The sequence below is a fragment of the Octopus bimaculoides genome, chromosome 16 (assembly GCF_046866305.1).
Source record: "Octopus bimaculoides isolate indiv1 chromosome 16, ASM4686630v1, whole genome shotgun sequence".
Classification (NCBI taxonomy): Eukaryota; Metazoa; Mollusca; class Cephalopoda; order Octopoda; family Octopodidae; genus Octopus; species Octopus bimaculoides.
In genome coordinates this window covers 3,350,046-3,369,116 of record NC_142943.1, presented here as the reverse complement: position 1 = coordinate 3,369,116, position 19,071 = coordinate 3,350,046, and the positions used below count along the sequence as shown (strand labels likewise).

At 35.3% G+C, this 19,071-nt stretch overlaps 1 protein-coding gene across 8 annotated transcripts in view; it reads left to right on the top strand.

Moving 5' to 3' along the window:
• LOC106878636 (QRFP-like peptide receptor) overlaps window positions 1-19,071 on the top strand; it is a 123,267-nt gene that overhangs the window by 56,353 nt on the left and 47,843 nt on the right. The gene's annotated exons all lie outside the window — the stretch shown is intronic.

Here is a 19,071-nt window from a genome sequence, read left to right as displayed (position 1 = left end):
GCAGGTCTTAAATAGAAGCATATTACGTCATTATTATGACTGAGGTGAGTAAATATTGTGGATGACAGTGATCATGCTAGAAATAGCAGTGAAACCTTCCTTGAATCACATTCCAGCAACTTAAGGAAAAGAATAACATATTGCATAATGTAGTCCAAGATGCACAATGACTAAATCAATGATGAAAGGGTCATGGACGGAATAACAACAACAATAGCTGACAGTGCTTCGAGCCATCGTAAGATACCTATAACAGGTCGCTCTATCTGTTAGAAATAACAGCAAAATAACCTTCAAATCAAACTATACCGTCTTCTATAAAGAAACGCATAGGATGTGATTCAGTGTACGCTGTACATACACCAATAGTGGATGGGCACGGTTGGATTATAGATTAATTCAGTGACGATTGATATGGTTAAACAACAACAGCAATTACAACGCTGAATAACTTAATGGAATAGAACTAAACGCGAACCGTTCGATATTGATACGGGTCAATATTTAATGAAACAGTCGTTTTATCAATTTCAGCATCACGTGGACAAAATAAATATTTGTTACGGTTGTTGTTGTTGTTGTTGTTGTTGTTGGTGGTGGTGGTGTTGTTATTGTTGGCGGTGGTGGTAGTCGTCGTCGCAGTAGTGATGATGGTGATGGCAGTGTAGGTTATGGTGATAGTGCTGGTAGCATTGGTGGTGTTTTTTGTAGTGATAGTGGTGGTAGTGGTGGTAATGGCGGTGGTAGTGCAGGTGGTGGTGGTGGTGGTGGTGGCTACATTCCATGGTTGTCTTCAACCTTACATAAATTCCGCCTCTGGCAAGGAATTTTGTAAATCCTTGAATCATTTCGATCACAGTCTCTTAATTCCTTAAATACCAAATCTTGCGCACATAAACATCCAGGTTTAGCTAATATATTTCAAGGCCCGAGGCAGTCTATTGAAGAAGAAATCTTCCATGTGATTATCGAAAGAATACTTCGAACTCGCATCGTCCCGTGTACTTTGCCTCACATGCTATTCCCAGAAACGTTCTGCAGCATCGCTTTTCCTTCGTTCAATTGAAGGCGCGCAACTTAACGGTTAGGCTATTCAGCTTACGGTCATAAAGGCCGTAGTTCTCTTCTCAGCGGCGCGTTGTGCCTTTGAGCAAGATGCCTTGTTTTCCTTTTGCTTCGCTCCACTCAGCTGTCAAAAATGTATACTACCTGTAATTCGAGTGGGCTAGCTTTCTCATATTCTGAGTCACACTAAATCCCACCGAGAATTAGGTAAAGGGTGCGTTCTTTTGTGAATGGCTCAGCCACTTGCACGTTAATATCACGCGCAAGCTGTTGCGTTGATCGGATCAATAGGGACAGCTATCGTCGAAACGGACGGAGGGCCAGTTCTTTCCTATCGTTAAAAAGAAAGGCACATCGATGGACTTATATAACTTTTGCAAACGCACGAGGTTTCGAGGTCAGTGCCACGGTGTGGCACCTATGGTGAATGCATTTTCTATTGCTCGAGATTAATCAGTGCCGTCTGTGGGAATACGGTCGACGGTTGTACACCCATCTTGTACACACACACGCACACACACAGATATATGTATGCATGTATGTATGTACGTATATATGTATATATTATTCATATACTCAGGCATTGTTTCCAACTACATGGTTCTGGGTTCAGTCCCGCTGCCTGTCACCTTGAGCAAGTGTCTTGTACTGTAGGCTCCGGCTAACAGAAGCTGAAGTATTATTATTATTATTATTATTATTATTATTATTATTATTATTATTATTATTATTATTATTGGTGTTATTGTTGTTGTTGTTATTATTATTATTATTATTATTATTATTATTATTATTATTATCATTATTATTATTATTATTATTATTATTATTATTATTATTATTATTATTTTAACAACAGCAAAGAAAAAAAAACAACGTCACAGGAACAACAGCACATCTAATAACAACACTAACGATAATAAAAAAAAACAAGATCAACAATAGATAAGTAAAAATCTGAACATAGAACCACGAAGAAAAATATTCTTTGTGTTCTTGGAGGTCGATTTAATGTTCCAACATGGCAACCTGGTAAAAAAAATTCTAATAAATTTAGTGCAATTAATTAATCGTATAGAATTTTATAGCGATTGCCCTATTCGTTTTCAATCTTTTATTCGTGTATATGTTGTGTATGTGTTGGCTGTTTTGTTTCTGAGTCACTTTCTAAATACAATGAAAGGCGAGAGTGAAAAACTTTTTACTTTATACAAGAAAACTTATAAACTACAAATAACGAACTCGCAACATGACAAAGAGTCGACTTCAAACACCGATATTGGTTTCAAAGCGGTACCGGTGGCTCTCACACACAGATTAACACAACACACACAAACACACACAAACACACACACACACACACACGTATATGTTTTTGCTTATGTACAAACATATAGATATGGTTTTAATATATGTTATATATATATATATATAAATATAAATTTGTTATTTATTTGCAAGTTATAAACATAGTCATATATAAATGTATATATATTATATACAGAGGGAGAGAGAGAGAAAGAGAGAGAGAGAGAGAGAGAGAGAAAGAGAGAGAGAGAGAGAGACTTTATAATCATAAACCAGTTCATTTATATTCATATGATATGAAGTATGCGTATATATGTGTAAGTGTAGAGAGTCTATGTGTGGGCGTGTGTCCGTGAATGCATGTGTTTGTGCGTGTATGTGTGTGTGCGTGTGTGTGTGTAAGAGAGAGAGAGTGTGTGTCTGTGTGTGTATGTGTGTGTGTTGAACCGTTTTGGCTTTTTGCCATAATGTAACAATTATGCTTTTGGCATGATACTAGCAATTACGAATCAAAATGGCCGTTGTGACTATTAATTTACTATCGATCTCTTTAGCCAACATTTCAGTATCTCGACATACATAGTGATGTCTCTATTGCCCTAGGGAGTCGTGTCCCCTACTTGTCGTCTTCATTAAAATTATATCAGTCATGGAGATAACATTGTCTTTTCTTCACCACATAACTATTATTAATTAGATCTTTAATGTTTGCTATATTAAACATAGCAAGAGTTACTTAACTATTGCTTTTCCATGCGGACGTCTTCTCTAAATTATAACTAAAATTATGTATATCTTCTTAAATATGCTCAATGAATGTTTCTCATATCAATACACACTACATAGCAAATCGCCAATAAAATAAACAACAACTAGCAGGCTGTCCCAACAGAAGCACACTACTCGCATAACACAAACAACGAACGACGCAAACACGTCGCCTCATAACAAAACAAGCTGACACAATCAAATACCGGGAAGTGTTAGCACCCCTCCAACAACAAAATGGAACACACAATGCTACACACACCCCATCAACAAGGAGGTATAGCAGGTAATGCAGTAGAAATTTCCCTGAAGCTATCAAATGTTGAATAATAATAATAATAATAATAATAATAATGATAATAATAATAATAATAATAATAATAATAATAATAATAAATCTGGTGGGTTAATCTATGCTATAATAGAGTTCAAATACATTATTTTTATACAAGAATGTTGTCAATAGTGACTCCGAGGTTTCGACCAGCTAAACCGTTATCACACAGCTTCTTTCAGTTTCCGCGTCCTATATCCACTCACAAGTCTTTTGTCGGCATGTGGCTACAGGAGAAGACACTTGAATCCGGAAAATTGCGTTCAGGAGTGAAGCTTCGTATCACACAGCCACTCATACGCATATAAAATGTGAAAGATATCGCACCTAAGAGGACCCGAATCATCAACTTTCCAGTTAATAGCCAGACACACACAAAGAAGGTAGACAGACAGATAGATGAACGTGTATATATTTATTTCTATACATATATATATATATGTATATATATATATATGTATGTATACATACACACGCACGCACACAAACGGTGGTAAGCTTTGAGTTCAAAGTTCGTGGAGGTCGACTTTGCTTTTCATCCCATGAAGGATCGATAGAATATGCAATCGAGTTATCCCCACCCCGGACTTGCTGCTCTTATGCATTACATATATATATATATATATATATATATATATATATTTATATATATATATATATATATATATATATATATATATATATATATATATATATATATATATATATATATATATATATATATATATATTGGGTAAACTGGCAATATGACCATCCCCAAGTACAACAATATATATATATATATATATATATATATATATATATATATATATATATATATATATATATATATATATATATACGTGCATGTGTGTGTGTGCTGACAGTCAAATGTACTCTGTTTCATCAGTACAACTATAGTAATGTCTATGCTAATTCTATATTAGGAATCTCAGCAAAACATTGGACGTTCGATCGATAATTCATGTACATTAGTCTATATTAGACTTTATAAGCCTGTCAGACTGTTTACAGCGAACATGCTGTTTGTACGAAGGGTACAAGGGACGTTACTCTGTAGTGACTACATATCAGCAACACATTTGTATCTGTGTATGTGTATATACATTCATATATACACACACATGCATATATACATATACACGCACCTCCATACCTATTTTATACATATGTATGTATATATATATATATATATATATATATATATATATATATATATATATATATATATATATATATATACATATATATACATATGTATATACTAGGTATGAAGGTGTGTGTATGTATATATATATATATATATATATATATATATATATATATATAATTATATACGACATGCTTCTTTCAGTTTCCGTCTACCAAATCGACACACAAGGATTTTGTTGGCCCGAGGTTATAATTGAAGACACTTGCCCAAGGTGCCATGCAGTGGGACTGAACCCTGAACCATGTGGTTGGTAAGCAAGGTGCCACTCCCGTACCTATATATATATATATATATATATATATATATATATATATATGAAAGCTTTGTTTCCTCTGCTTGTTTCTCTGTTAGTTTCTTTCTGTGTTCCTTTCTGTGGAAGATCGTAGGCTCGAAAGTGCAGTAAAAGTACCGTCCCCGTTGCAGGACCAATGACCCATTGTTGTGTCTAACCTGAATTTAAAAACTTCTTCGGAAAATGACATCATAACTCGCTTGTTTCCCATTCAGAAATCTGTGAGACAACGGCTGGTCTTTGTGTGGCTGCGAACACGGTTGGATGTAGTTACGAGATTAACCACAATTCTTACACCGCCATTTAAGATATGGCGGGTCACATTGAACAAAGTGATGCTTCGATATATTGACCATTAGTTAGAGAGATGGTCACGGTTAGAAAAAACTTTCATCAGAGCTTTCTTCAAAGACGATTCTCTTAATAACTAACAACAACTACAAGGGAACGAATGATAATGATGACCACTAGAACGCTACCGAGTTAGTATAAATCTATTGCGCATTCGTCTTATTTCAGTTTGCGCAGACGAATCTCAAATAACATAACTTGGCAGAATTAAAAAACCAATATTTTATGACATATTTTGCGTAGGTGTGACTGCTAAGCTAAGTGAACGAGTTAAACCGAAAAGTTGATAAATAAATAAATAAATATGAGGACCATATAGCGAAATAACTAAATAAGAAAAAAGAAAATAAATGCATACGGTTTAAATTAGAGTGAAACTGGTATATCTGGAGGTCACATAAATATTAATGATATAACACTTGTTAATATGTAGTCAGTGAATGCCGTCGGGTATGTGATAACACTTTCACACTCATGCGCAGTGAAAACATTTTCATATTTTCCTTTCGTTTCATTTCTTCATTCTATTCCATTTCATTTAATTTCGTAATTAAACAACGACATGACTCCGAGAAAAATCCAAGGACATGCTGGTTCATATCGTGGGACTGGCACAGCATTTGTCTCCATTCTCTCTCTCTCTCTCTCTTCCTTTCTTTTTTATCTACTCTCTCTCTCTCTCTCTATCTCTCTCCCTCTCTCTCTCTGATTTACAAGTTACTTGATAAGTCTTCCTATTATAATCACAAAAAAATCACAAAAAAAAATGGCTGAGTGAGTTTCATGCCATCGATTGACTTACTCGATGTACCAACTAAATCGCAACGCTCGCTCAGCGTCTCGAACGTGGGATAAGACAATGAATAATGTGTTTATTGATGCCCTATGGCCAAATAAAAGTCAGGAAGAGCAACGTTGCAACGCAATTATTGATAGATCTGTTCAATGAAATTAAACTGCGGTTTAAAGAACAGCGATACAGAATTTGAACTCGGCCGGAATTCCACACTGAAGATAAAACTACTACTAATACAGCTTTCCCGCTCAAGAAAGAAACGGCTTGCTTACAACTAATTTCAAAATCATGTTTTGGGATCCAAACCAAATACTGTACCGGTGACATGATATGAACCAACGACTTATCGATTTGGTGCCTGCTCTATTATTGCCTGGGCTATTCGGTTCTTTCATTTCGAAAACAGCTCAATGAGAATAAAAGAAGGGGAAAAAAATCATTTTCACCGTACATAAGTGTGAAGAAGTCATCACTTGGCCAGCGGCAGTTACTGAATGGATATTAACAAGTGTTATATCATTAATATTTATATGACCTCCAGATATACTGATCCAGTCTAATTCAAAACGTATGAATTTTTTCTTATTTATTTATTTCTTGCATTTATTTACTAGTTTCTGGTGTCGCGAGTTCACTCAGTATAGCAGTGACACCTACAGGAAATATATAATAAACTATTGGTTTTAGGTCTGTCAAATTTCATATTTTAGGATCGATCTGGATATTTGTTTTTGGAAGAAAAATATCCAACTCGTGATAAACAGTTACGAAGTCTTATTAGTTTTCATATATATATATATATATATATATATATATATATATATATATATATATATATATATATATATATAAATATATACATATATATATATATATATAAATATATATATATATGAGTTTACCAGGTGCTGCTATTACTGGCCGAAACTTATCAAAGTTATCAACGTTATGTGTTATTTCTTTACTAGCCACAAGGGGCTACACACAGAGGGGACAAACAAGGACAGACAAACGGATTAAGTCGATTATACCGACCCCAGTGTGTAACTGGTACTTATTTGATCGACCCCGAAAGGATGAAAGGCAAAGTCGACCTCGGCGGAATTTGAACTCAGAACGTAGCGGCAGACGAAATACCGCTAGGCATTTCGCCCGGCGTGCTAACGTTTCTGCCAGTTATGTGCGTGCGTGTGTGTGTGTGTGTGTGTGTGTGTGTGTGTGTGTGTGTGTGTGCGTGTGTGTGTGTGTATTATCTATTTATCTCTATTTCCCCCACACACACACACACCTTAGCCACACCTATATGAACACATAAATACTTAAACACATGCGACGATCTATCAGTCTCCTCTCCTCTACAAAATCTACTCACAAGGCTTTTTGGTCAGTCCGAAGTAATAGTAGGAGACACTTGCTCAAGGTGCCTCAGAGTGGGACAGAATGTGGACGCATGTGGTTGAATGTATATATATATATATATATATATATATATATATATATACGCACACGCTCACTCACTCACTCACATACACACACACATTGTTATGAAAGAATTGTAAATGATAATACGATGTATTTTACATGTTGCAATCTGATATCTTTATTCTTGCCGACGTCATAAAAATGTTTTATCTCAGAGTGAACTTTGTGTATGTCTTTAAATTTCTCAACAAATACCTCAATAAATGTGCGAAACTGTTGATCGCTGTTTGCATGCCGGTGATTAAAACAGAAACATTATAATTTAGAGCGAATTTATAATTTGCATATCCTGTAAATTGAAACAAGTTAGTGTATTGTGGCAGAAATACAAATGCTTGTAAACTAAAGTAGTAATCCTAAGTGTTTAGTCAAGTTTATATTGGTTATTAAGTAACATGTGCCTTGAATTAATTTAGTTGCCGCTCTTGAAATTAAACATAGTTTACGCGCAAGAAGCAGAAAATCCATTGCATTGATTGATGTTAACAATAATTTTATGCTAACAGTTTGTGATAATACGTGGAGAGAACTCATTGGTAAGCATCGATAAATTAGTGGGGAAGAATACTAAGAAAGTAATGTATGTTACTGATTAAGAAGAGACATTGATAGGAAGTTGAGGTTAAATGTATGGTTAGTGAGAGATTTGAATAACGACGAACGATGACAACAACAAAAGAAACGTTTAATTAAAGCGCAGCAAAAACAAAATACAAACATTTCATCGAAATATTGCTTCTCCAGACGCAAGTTTTCACCTGCATGCGTTCATTATCTCCAGAGATTCAATTTACTATTGATTAAAAGTAAATTACATTTTAGAAACTTAAATAAAGGTTCCTCTGATCATATACATCTTATTCCTGTGCAAAATAATGCCAAAGTAACATGCTGTCGATCAGCTCTCGGGAAAATTTCACGTTTCGTTCCACCTTAAGTGGTGTTGGTGATGGTTGTATGTAAAAGACATCTAACAAATTAACTCAAATTAACTCACAATGGATAGGTGCCATGGTTAGTGCAATTCACCACAATAAGCTAGGGTGATACTGCAAAGACATTGCATATTTGTTATATTTTATTGATATCTGCAAACCGTTTGAATAAAAGATATTACTTGCAGATGGAATGACGTCCGAAAGAAACTATTACAGAAGAAATAATAAAACACATCAACGGTAAAGGGAAAAATAAGCTTAATTTAACTGTATTTTAGTGAAATATAGAGAATATAAATAAAAAGCAAGACCACACACGAGATTCAGAAAATATTCCAGATAAATAATTCATCTTAAGAATTACAGATCTAGAGGAGGATCCACTAATGTAGCATAGAAGCATATTCTTTACACTTTGCGTATTTTTCTAACCTGTTGAGTAAATAATGAACCTGCATTCACAAATTGAACAGTCACGGGATAGTCGGACATTTATATTATCAATGAATAATGGTGCACGATTTTTATCCCCTACACCTCGTTAGTGAGATGTCTATCAATCTCTTCAATGATGGTTATTCATAGCCACTGCATAAGTACGTCTCCGAGAAATTAATCGGCTAATAAGAAACAGATGTCTCAGTATTTAATGATTAAGTCATTTGTGGATTCTAGAACAATGATTAATTAGTAAGGGGGAATCTATATAGCAAGCAGCGTAAGATAGCGACATTAAGAACAGGGTGTATACGGGTTTATACGGGTATATCAAATGTATTATATGTAAAGAGCTTTAAGAACGAGAGAACAAGAAACCATTATGGTTCTCTGGAGAACATATAACCTCATCTGCTTAGACTTCTGCTCCTAAAGATAGTCACCGCACAATGTTAAATTAACAGGAGAACTGGAAACAATCCAGCGAAGCAGCATAAAGAAAATAATTTCAATGAAACATGTTAGCTAATGGAAGAAGCTCAAAACGTTAAGACTCTTCTCTTTAGAACGAAGGCAGGGAAGATATGCGGTGATATGTGTAAACCTCTGTGTAAACTTCTGGAAGGATTGTACCCAAACTGTAGCATTGAACGTTACACAGAAACGTAGAACGGTGCACCACTGCATAGTGACAAATATTCCAACGTCGCCATTAAGATACAAGGCCAGTTACTGTAACAGTTTGAGTTTCATGAGCTCACATCACTTCAATAACCTCCTAAAAAAAAACCCTGAGTGACCTGCAGGGGATCGATGAAGGTGTCTTCAAAGCAAAAACGGAATCACTTCCTGTCAAAAATTCTTGATGAACCTACCTCCCAGCAGGAAACGCAGATCAGGGCATCAGTACCAAAATCTCTCATTCACGAAGTGCCACATATCAGAGGTGGTTTCAAGTAGTGGAAATACAGCAAAGCTAACAGTGGCGCCTAACATGGCGGCAACTCTCTAGCTGAAAGTTGATGAAGACATGTGTGTGTTTGTGTGTGTGTGTGTGCATGTATGTGTGTGTTTATGCGTGTATGTGTATGCACGTGCGTATATATATATATATATATATATATATATATATATATATATATATATATATATTATATATATATATATATATATTTGTATGTATGTATGTATGTATGTATGTATTAGAGTATCAAAGAAGAGCTATTTGCATAAGCGTAATAGACAGAGCTTATCGACAGAGCTGATTCAGATAAATGAAAGAGGAATTCAAGCGATTTTCTTTCGCCATTCCACTTCCATCCGACAATGAAATCTTTAGCTATGATGCTAAACCAGATTAACTACAGATAAATGAAGTATGAGGTGACAATCAGCAATCTCCAGTGGTTGATGTTTATCGTGTTGCTGTTGAACTTCTTGTTGTTTATCTAATTTCAAACCCGATCATCTACAACATCTAGGATACGTATGTCATTCCACCGAACTGCTACCTAACATCCAGGTATCAGTTGTTCGTCAGGTCACGTCCATGCCTGACCACAAACTATACGTTTTACATACGCAAAACCACTCATTTTGATATAATTCATGAGATTCAGTAAAGTCATTGGTATGGAATCTCGGTTTATAAAAATACAGTAGAACCACATAAAAAGTGAGGAAAAGAAATAAATTCAATGATATGATGCTAAAGAAACAGAGGCCAAAGCTGAGACTATACGGTATGCACACACACATACACACACACATACATAGTACACGCATATATATATATATATATAAATTATAATATGGGCTTACAAAAAAGAATTTCTAGCTTATATGCTTAGAAATAGGCGATAAATCGTCTAACCACTGAAAAAAAAGTCACAAACACACGTGTTTTGCGTTGAATTCGATGCAACAAGCCAACTAATAAAACAGATAGCCCCGGATTAGCTAATTTCTAGATCTGCGCAAAAGGATTTACCGTCTTCAACAGGACATACATAGAAAATAAATAAGGTATTTATACATACCCACAAGAAAGCAAAATGCAAAGCCATAAATACTTATAAATACTCGAGACACTTCCGAACAAGTTTCGTAGCTTGGCTCAACATGTGTGTTCGGTCGCCATAGCAGTTAGTGAGGCATGCTCTCCCGAAGTGAAGTAATTTTTTCAATTCCAATAAGAGAGGACAAAACTTTAAAAAAATGTCACCCATTTTTCAGTTCAGAGGATTAGTACGACGTGGAATGAAGTGTTTAGCTTAAGAATGCAACGCGCAGCTGGTCTGAGAATCGAACCCCCGATCTTAGGTTCGTGTGTGCAACTGGCCTAACCACTGATCCACGTGCTTTCACATGTATGACAGCATAATAATAAAAAAAGCTCTAACAAAGTATATAACATTAATCAGCTTAATCGAATAGCATTTAATTGTTTAGATCATTGAATATAGTTGACATAATGTCGTTAATTGGTAGCTTCCATTAACCATAGTATAGATCTGTTCCTTAAGGCTGTCTGCCAAAAACTCATTGCTCTGATAGAAAATGTATCTCTTCTTTACTTTCCCTCTTGTTATATATATTATATGTGCTTTTTAATTCGACGCAATTAGTCAATGGATATCTGTTTCCAAAGAAATACTGGAGTTTCGTATTTTCGAGTCAGTCTTTATTAAAGAAAACAGCTGCCAGAGCCGATAATAATCAAAATCATCTTCAGCGGAATTCAATCGTTAATATCCTCTCATTGTAAACGACGAGCTGGCAGAATCGTTCGCACGTCGAGCAAATTTCTAAGCGGTATTTCGTCCGTCGGTACCTATTGAGTTTGACTCTGCTTTTCATCCTTTCGCAGTAGATAAAGTGCCAGTTGATCATAGAGGCAGATGTGACCGACTTACTCCGCTGCTCCGGAAATGCTGGCCTTTTACCAAACAATGAAACTAATATCCTGTCATTGTTTCTGTAGTGAGGCCTGAGGATGTAACAGTTATTCCAATCCAACATCCTGTAAACAGATAAGCAAAGATAAAAGCGATATGCAACAGTATTGTAAAATAGAGGAGTATAAGTTGCGAAAATGATCTCGTTACATCTGGTTGGAGTAATTTGGAGAGGCATCCTCTCTTGAACAGTGAACGGTCCTCATCCGTTTGTACACCAGTAACATTGAACACGGGATAACGTTTTATAAACGCCACTTTCAGTTATTAAGTGGTCCACTGGCAGAGACATTAGCACGCCGGGCGAAATACTTGGCGGTATTTCGTCTGTCTTTATATTCTGAGTTCAAATTTCGCCGAGGTCGTCTTTGCCCTTCATCCTTTCGGAGTCAATAAATTAAGTACCAGTTGGGTACTGGGGACGATCTAATCGACTGGTCTCCCCTCCCTCCAAATGTCGGGCCTTGTGCCTAGAGTAAAACAGAATAAATGCTGTGTATCTTTTATCTTTTGTTTGTTTCAGTCATTAAACTGCGACCATGCTAGAGCACCACCTTGAAGAATTATAGTCGGAAGAATCCAACCTAGTATGCATGTATGTATGTATGTATGTATGTATGTATGTGTGTGTTTGTGTGTGTGTGTGTGTATGTGTGTGTGTGTGTGTGTGCGTGCGTGCGTGTGTCTATACATATAGATATGTGTGTGTATCTTATTTGTCATATGCAACACGCACCTGCTTGTCGAAACCAGTGACATATGACTACTCGTATTAAAAGAGGTCATGCTAAACAAAGTACCTAGGGGCTGCAACAAAACCTAGGCGATAAAACATGGAATATGTTTGAAGAATTCAAAATATGTTACGCAAGACAATTATCTTTATAATCACCTATTATCGAGGCATATAACAGTCACGTGTCTGTGCAAGACCTGGTCACAGCCAACGTCATTTTACTGGTCGTTTGCAACATAATAACAATGTCAGTATGCCAGTGAAGTAGTTGACAGAGGCGGCTATTTGATAAGAAATAATTAAATAGAAAGACGTAACATGTACGCCATCACTAACCTTGTTCCTTCCGCTTTAGTTCTTGTTGTCTGCTAAATATATCAAATATGAAGGTGAATATGTGATATCAGCTAAAGATGGCTTAACGTGTATACATATACAAACGCAACACACAAACGCACACTCACACACACACATACGTTTATGCTTAGATCGTAAGATGGTAAGCTCAATACTCATCAGCGTGTTGTGCCCTGAGCAAAACATTTTATTTCTGTTTCTTCAGACCACTATATGATATATAACCAAAGGGGGAGAAATGGCGTACTGCGAAAGAAGAAAAAGGTGACGTAATCCAGTGGATAGTCAATTCAAAGAAACACAAATTTAAAAAACAGAAGGAAAACGAAAAAGAAAAAAATATCTTTTTAAACGAAGGAGAGGACGTGCGCAAGAAATATAATAATTTGACGCTCGGCGAAAGGAGAGAATTTATTGACTTATTCTTTTATTTGTGTCAGTCATTTGACTGCGGCCATGCTGGAGCACTGTCTTTAGTCGAACAAGTCGAACCCAAGACTTATGCTTTGTAAGCCTGGTACTCATTCTATCGGTCTCTTTTGCCGAACTGCTAAGTTACGGGCACGTAAACACACCAGCATCGGTTGTCAAGCGATGGTGGGGGTCAAACACACACACACACAAACACACACACACACACACACACACACACATATATATATATATGACGAGCAGAACATTGCCATAAAATCTCTACACGTCTACTTTTGTACATCTCCGATATAAACATAACTACAAACACACACATTATATATATATAACTCTTCACATGTGCCTGCGTGTGTAACTATCTGTCTATTTATCTATCTACCCATATATATATATATATATATATATATATATATGTATGTATGTGTGTGTGTGTGTGTGTGTGTGTGTGTATGTATGTATGTATGTATGCACGTATTTATACATGTATGCATGTATGTATATAATGAGAAAGAGGCTGATCTTTCCTTCTCTACCGCACCCTTTCTCTTGGAAGTATTACCTGTAGGTGTTTATGCAGATATCTAATTAATATATATGTTTATTTCGTGAGTAAAACGTTGAAGTACTCAAACGCCAAATCCCTAATTATGTTGAATCGGAAACGAAACCTTCAATTTTTATTTCCGTTCGTTTTGTATTCAGGAATTCCAGTTGGTTCCAGTATGAAATCTCTGTTCCTTTCCTTTCCAATATCTCCAGAAGCCAAATACTGAAATCACAAAATGCTTAGTTTCCAAATTCAGATCATATATATATATATATATATATATATATATATATATATATATATATATATATATATATATATATATATATATATATATATATATATATACACACACACACACACAAACACACTGATCTTGTATGGTCTGAGAATTTTGCTTCGCGCTATTGTCATAATTGTGGTGTACATTGCTAAGTAGATTTACGCTGTTTAAAAAAAGAAATTTCGTAGAAATAAATCCAGTTGTGGAAAGGGATAGTAAGAAGAAATACAAATAAATAAGAAGGAAAAAATGATCAAAGAAGAACACGATTGGAAGACGGAGCGAGCGTTATATTTAAATGGATGAACAAAACAAATATGGCGTCCTTCCACAAAGAGGGAATCTGCAATGGCACGTGCCGTATATTAAATGTCCAAAATAAATTCCGTCTTTCTTTTATCTCATCTCATTTAACATTTATTTCACTCCCTAAATATTTGTGATTATTATCACATGAACTATTCGCTATTTTGGGCTGATAATCGGATATTATATATTTCGCAGCGTACAATAATTTCCTTTAAAGGGAGACAATCAGTTAAGTTCTTTCCCATTTTAGAAATGTATCCTGCCCTATTTCACCGCCTCACCATTGCCATAACCAATTCAATTATAATTATACATGCTGTCGATATTAAAGACCATTATGTATTTTTCTGTTGCTCTAGAAAGGTTTCACGGCAACACGTTAAAGTTGCTTCTTTCCTTCTCAATAGCCCTCAATAAATTTCTGTATTTAGCAATCTGTGTGCCGACCAATCTGTGTGATTTGTCGTTTAACTTGTTAATGAGCTTAGCAAGTAAATATTTCTTTCGTTTTCTAAGGATTTGTGATCTGTTTTGCTTGTCTCTTCTTGTCACACAGTGTAGCCTCAAAACTCCTAGCTCTGTTCGTAAGTACCATCAATCAATCAATCAATCAATCAATCACAGATACACAAACATACAGAGATATCATTATATACGTAGTGTATTCATATACCTGCAGCTTTGTGTATATATAGATGCAAATATCGTTGTATTTCGGGATGGTCATATTTTTTCTTCTTACGAAATAACCACACACACTATATATATTCGTTCTACACTCGCTTATTACTGTTCTTATTTTAACTCATGTCTATTTTCCAGAAACCTTTCCTCACACATCTGTGACCTCTTCAGCGACACTTTCCCTCCTCATTTGTGCTGCTGTTCCGCTTACTCCATTCTGTTCACCTATGATGCGTATCTTTGTATGCTCATGCATTTGCGCCTGTATATGTGTGTGTGTGTGTCAACTATCATTTCTACATCATAGTTCACAGTTACACATGCAGACTGATGTACACACATATCTATACGCACTCACTCCACATATTTACTTTATATATACGTACATTCTTATCCGTCACTGGCAAGCAAGTATGAACCCGATTCTGTGTAACCTGTTTTTGCGGATTGTTTTAATTGCCTGTGCAGTCGGGAGCAGACAGCGGCGCCCTCTGAGCCCGGCCGTCCTTGGCCCAGAAGAACATATAGGATGTGACAGCTGGATAGAGTGAAAGTGAAAGCGAGAAAGAGAAGGAGATAGAGGGAGAGGTGGTGAATAAGAGAACGAGAGAGAAAGAGAGCGAGCAAGAAAGAGAGAGAGAGAGGGAGCGAAAGAGAAAGAGAGCAAGAGAGAGATACAGAGAGGGAGAGAAAGAGAGAGAGAGGACTGCTCAAGCACTGAGTAGGTACACATTTACAGCTGAGTAGACTGGTGTAACATAGACTAAGATGCATGGCTCAAGAACGCTACATGCTATCCGGTCCTAGAACCGAACACATAGCCGTATTAGCGTGTATCTAACACTCTAACCTCAAAGCCACGTGTCTTACCAATATGTGCATATAAACATACCATACATACAGACACGTGTGTCTGAAAAATAGCATTTCTATTTAATTCAGTGTTCACCATTTAGAACTTTTAAAGAATTTACTGAAGTGTTCTTGAGGAAATTCTATAAAATCGACCAGTTTTAGACCCGTTACTCAGAATGGTTGACTTAGTCTCTCTTCGTTCTTTCTATATTTAAATATTTTTTAAAGCAATTTCCTTTGTCTATTGATGCATGCACGAACTTTCCCTTCTGCTTTGCTTCTCCTCCACCATCCTTTTTTTCCATTATGCCTCTTAGAAGGTTTCTTATTTCTAAGCAAACAATTGTTGCAGGAAATTATATTAAAACATCAAATCTATAGCTACAAAAATTAACATAGATAAATATCAATATATAACTTTGTCAAACTAGGTTTTCTTTTTTTTATAGTAAAAAAAAAAATAATTCAAGATGAAAAATCAATAACGACAAACGAGTAGAAGTAGTAGTAGTAGTAGTAATAATAATAACAATAATAATAATATTAATAATAATAATAATAATAATAATAATAATAATAATAATAATAATAATAATAATAATAATAATAATAATAATAATAATAATGAGAAGAAGAAGAATAATAAGATGTATAGTATTACAGAAATATAGTATTATAGACTTAAAAATCATTGTTTCCACTCAGCGCTAAAATAAATATTTGTTTGTTGGTAACTGGTGTTATCATCTAAATATAATACTAAAATAACTACTACTAGATTTGAGTATTTGTATGATGTCTATGTTACTGTAAAGTGCTGTTGCGTGGCCTAGTGGTAAGAGTATTGCACTGACAATCGTGAGATTGCGATTTCGATTACTGTACTGGGCGGCATGTTGCGTTCTGCAGGGGGATAAAAAAAGAAGAACAACCATTTCATTTCAGACTGCTTTCCTATCACTTCGACAGCTGAAATGTTGCACACCGCGCATCTGCACAGGTAATGTCGATTTGATGGAGAGGCTTGAGATACATGAAAAATATTGGATCACTACAAATGAACCATCTGTGCAGCTGTTCAGCAAGAAATTTCTGGAACCTGCATCAGCCAGCCACAAGATTACTGTAGATATAATAATTTACGACGAAAGTCAGCGAGCTGGCAGAATCGTTAGCACACCGGACGAAATGCTTAGCGGTATTTAATCTGCCGTTGGGTTCTGAGTTCAAATTCCGCCGAGGTCGACTTTGCCTTTCTTCCATTAGGGGTCGATAAATTAAGTACTAGTTGCGTCCTGGGGTCGAGCTAATCGACTGGCCTCCCTTTCCTAAACAATTCTCGCCTTGTGCCAAGAGTAGAAAAGAATACCTTTTTTTTTGTGTGTGACACGTAGATTTCACCTGTTGCTATTACCAATGTGTTTTCATATTTTCGGTGATGTTCTATTTTGATATAGATATCATTTAATCTTCTATCTTTACGATTCCATGTTTATTTTGGCAATACTGAAGGAACATTTTATTCCAGAAAGTAAATAAATGTTTGCTGTGAATGCTGGAATTTTAAAGAACAAATAATTGTGATAGAAGGGAAAGAAAGAAATGAAGAAGGATAAAGAGCGTAAAGAATGATGTTGGATTTGAGATATGGAGGAGAGATAGGGGGGTGAAAGGGCCGCCGCGAGTGACCTTGTGGAGGGAAGCTTCGAAAGGCAGGAGTAAAGAGAATGAAACAAAAACAAGAGATACGCAAAGAGAATGAAGGCATATAATGCTTTATGATGAGGTGAAGAAGAAGAAGAAGAAGAAGAAGAAGAAGAAGAAGAAGAAGAAGAAGAAGAAGAAGAAGAAGAAGAAGAGGAAGCAGAAGAAGAAGAAGAAGAAGAAGAAGAAGAAGAAGAAAAAGAAGAAGAAGAAGAAGAAGAAGAAGAAGAAGAAGAAGAAGGCCGAGGAGGAGGAGGACGAGGACGGGGACGAGGACGAGGACGAGGAGAAAAAGAAGAAGCTAATGATGATGACGAGGAGGAGGAGCAAAAACAACGGCAACAATAATGATGGTAGTTGTAATAATAATGATAATAATAATAATAATAATAATAATAATAATAATAATAATGTGATAATAAAATGATAATAAATCGATAAATGCGAATAATTTTTATTATGTATCATAAGTTGTGATTGTTTGGGAGCAATAAAGTTTAGCGTTGTAGAATTCGATTAGCAGATGTTGATGATAATTATGATGGGCATGATGATGGCAACAACAACAACAACAACAATAATAATATAAGTGATAATATTAAGTTAATGTAATAAATTAAATCCATTATCACAGTTAACTTATTGTGTGATTATGAATTGTGTAATAAATCCATTAACGCCATTTCGAAATGAGATTAATGTTAATGCAGACGCATTTCGATATAATCATTTAATCAATACACCTCCCCAACAAAACAATCTGGCCATGTACATATGTTAAAAACTATTGTCATGCTAATTGTCATTCTCACTCTCATCGTCGACGACGACGAATCATCTTCAATATTATTATTATTATTATTATTATTATTATTATTATTATTATTATTATTATTATTAGAGCTATAACATACTACATAAGTTAGAAGCGATGTTGTCTTGAGTTTTGGTGATAGCATGTCTCCTCTATGTCAGAGACAAGACCTGATGTCTAAAGTACATAGAGCAAAACATTTTATTGCGACATTTTGTTGCACAGAGACAGTATTCTATTTCCTAATGTAATATATCTAACGAACAAAATTTATAAGTGTAAATATAATACACAATATATATTCATGAATAAATATAATTTATACGCCTTGGCAATTTTACTTAATACATGTCAATCCATTTCTCAGTGTTTATGTGTTTTGATTGTTTTGAAAGTCATTAAGAATTT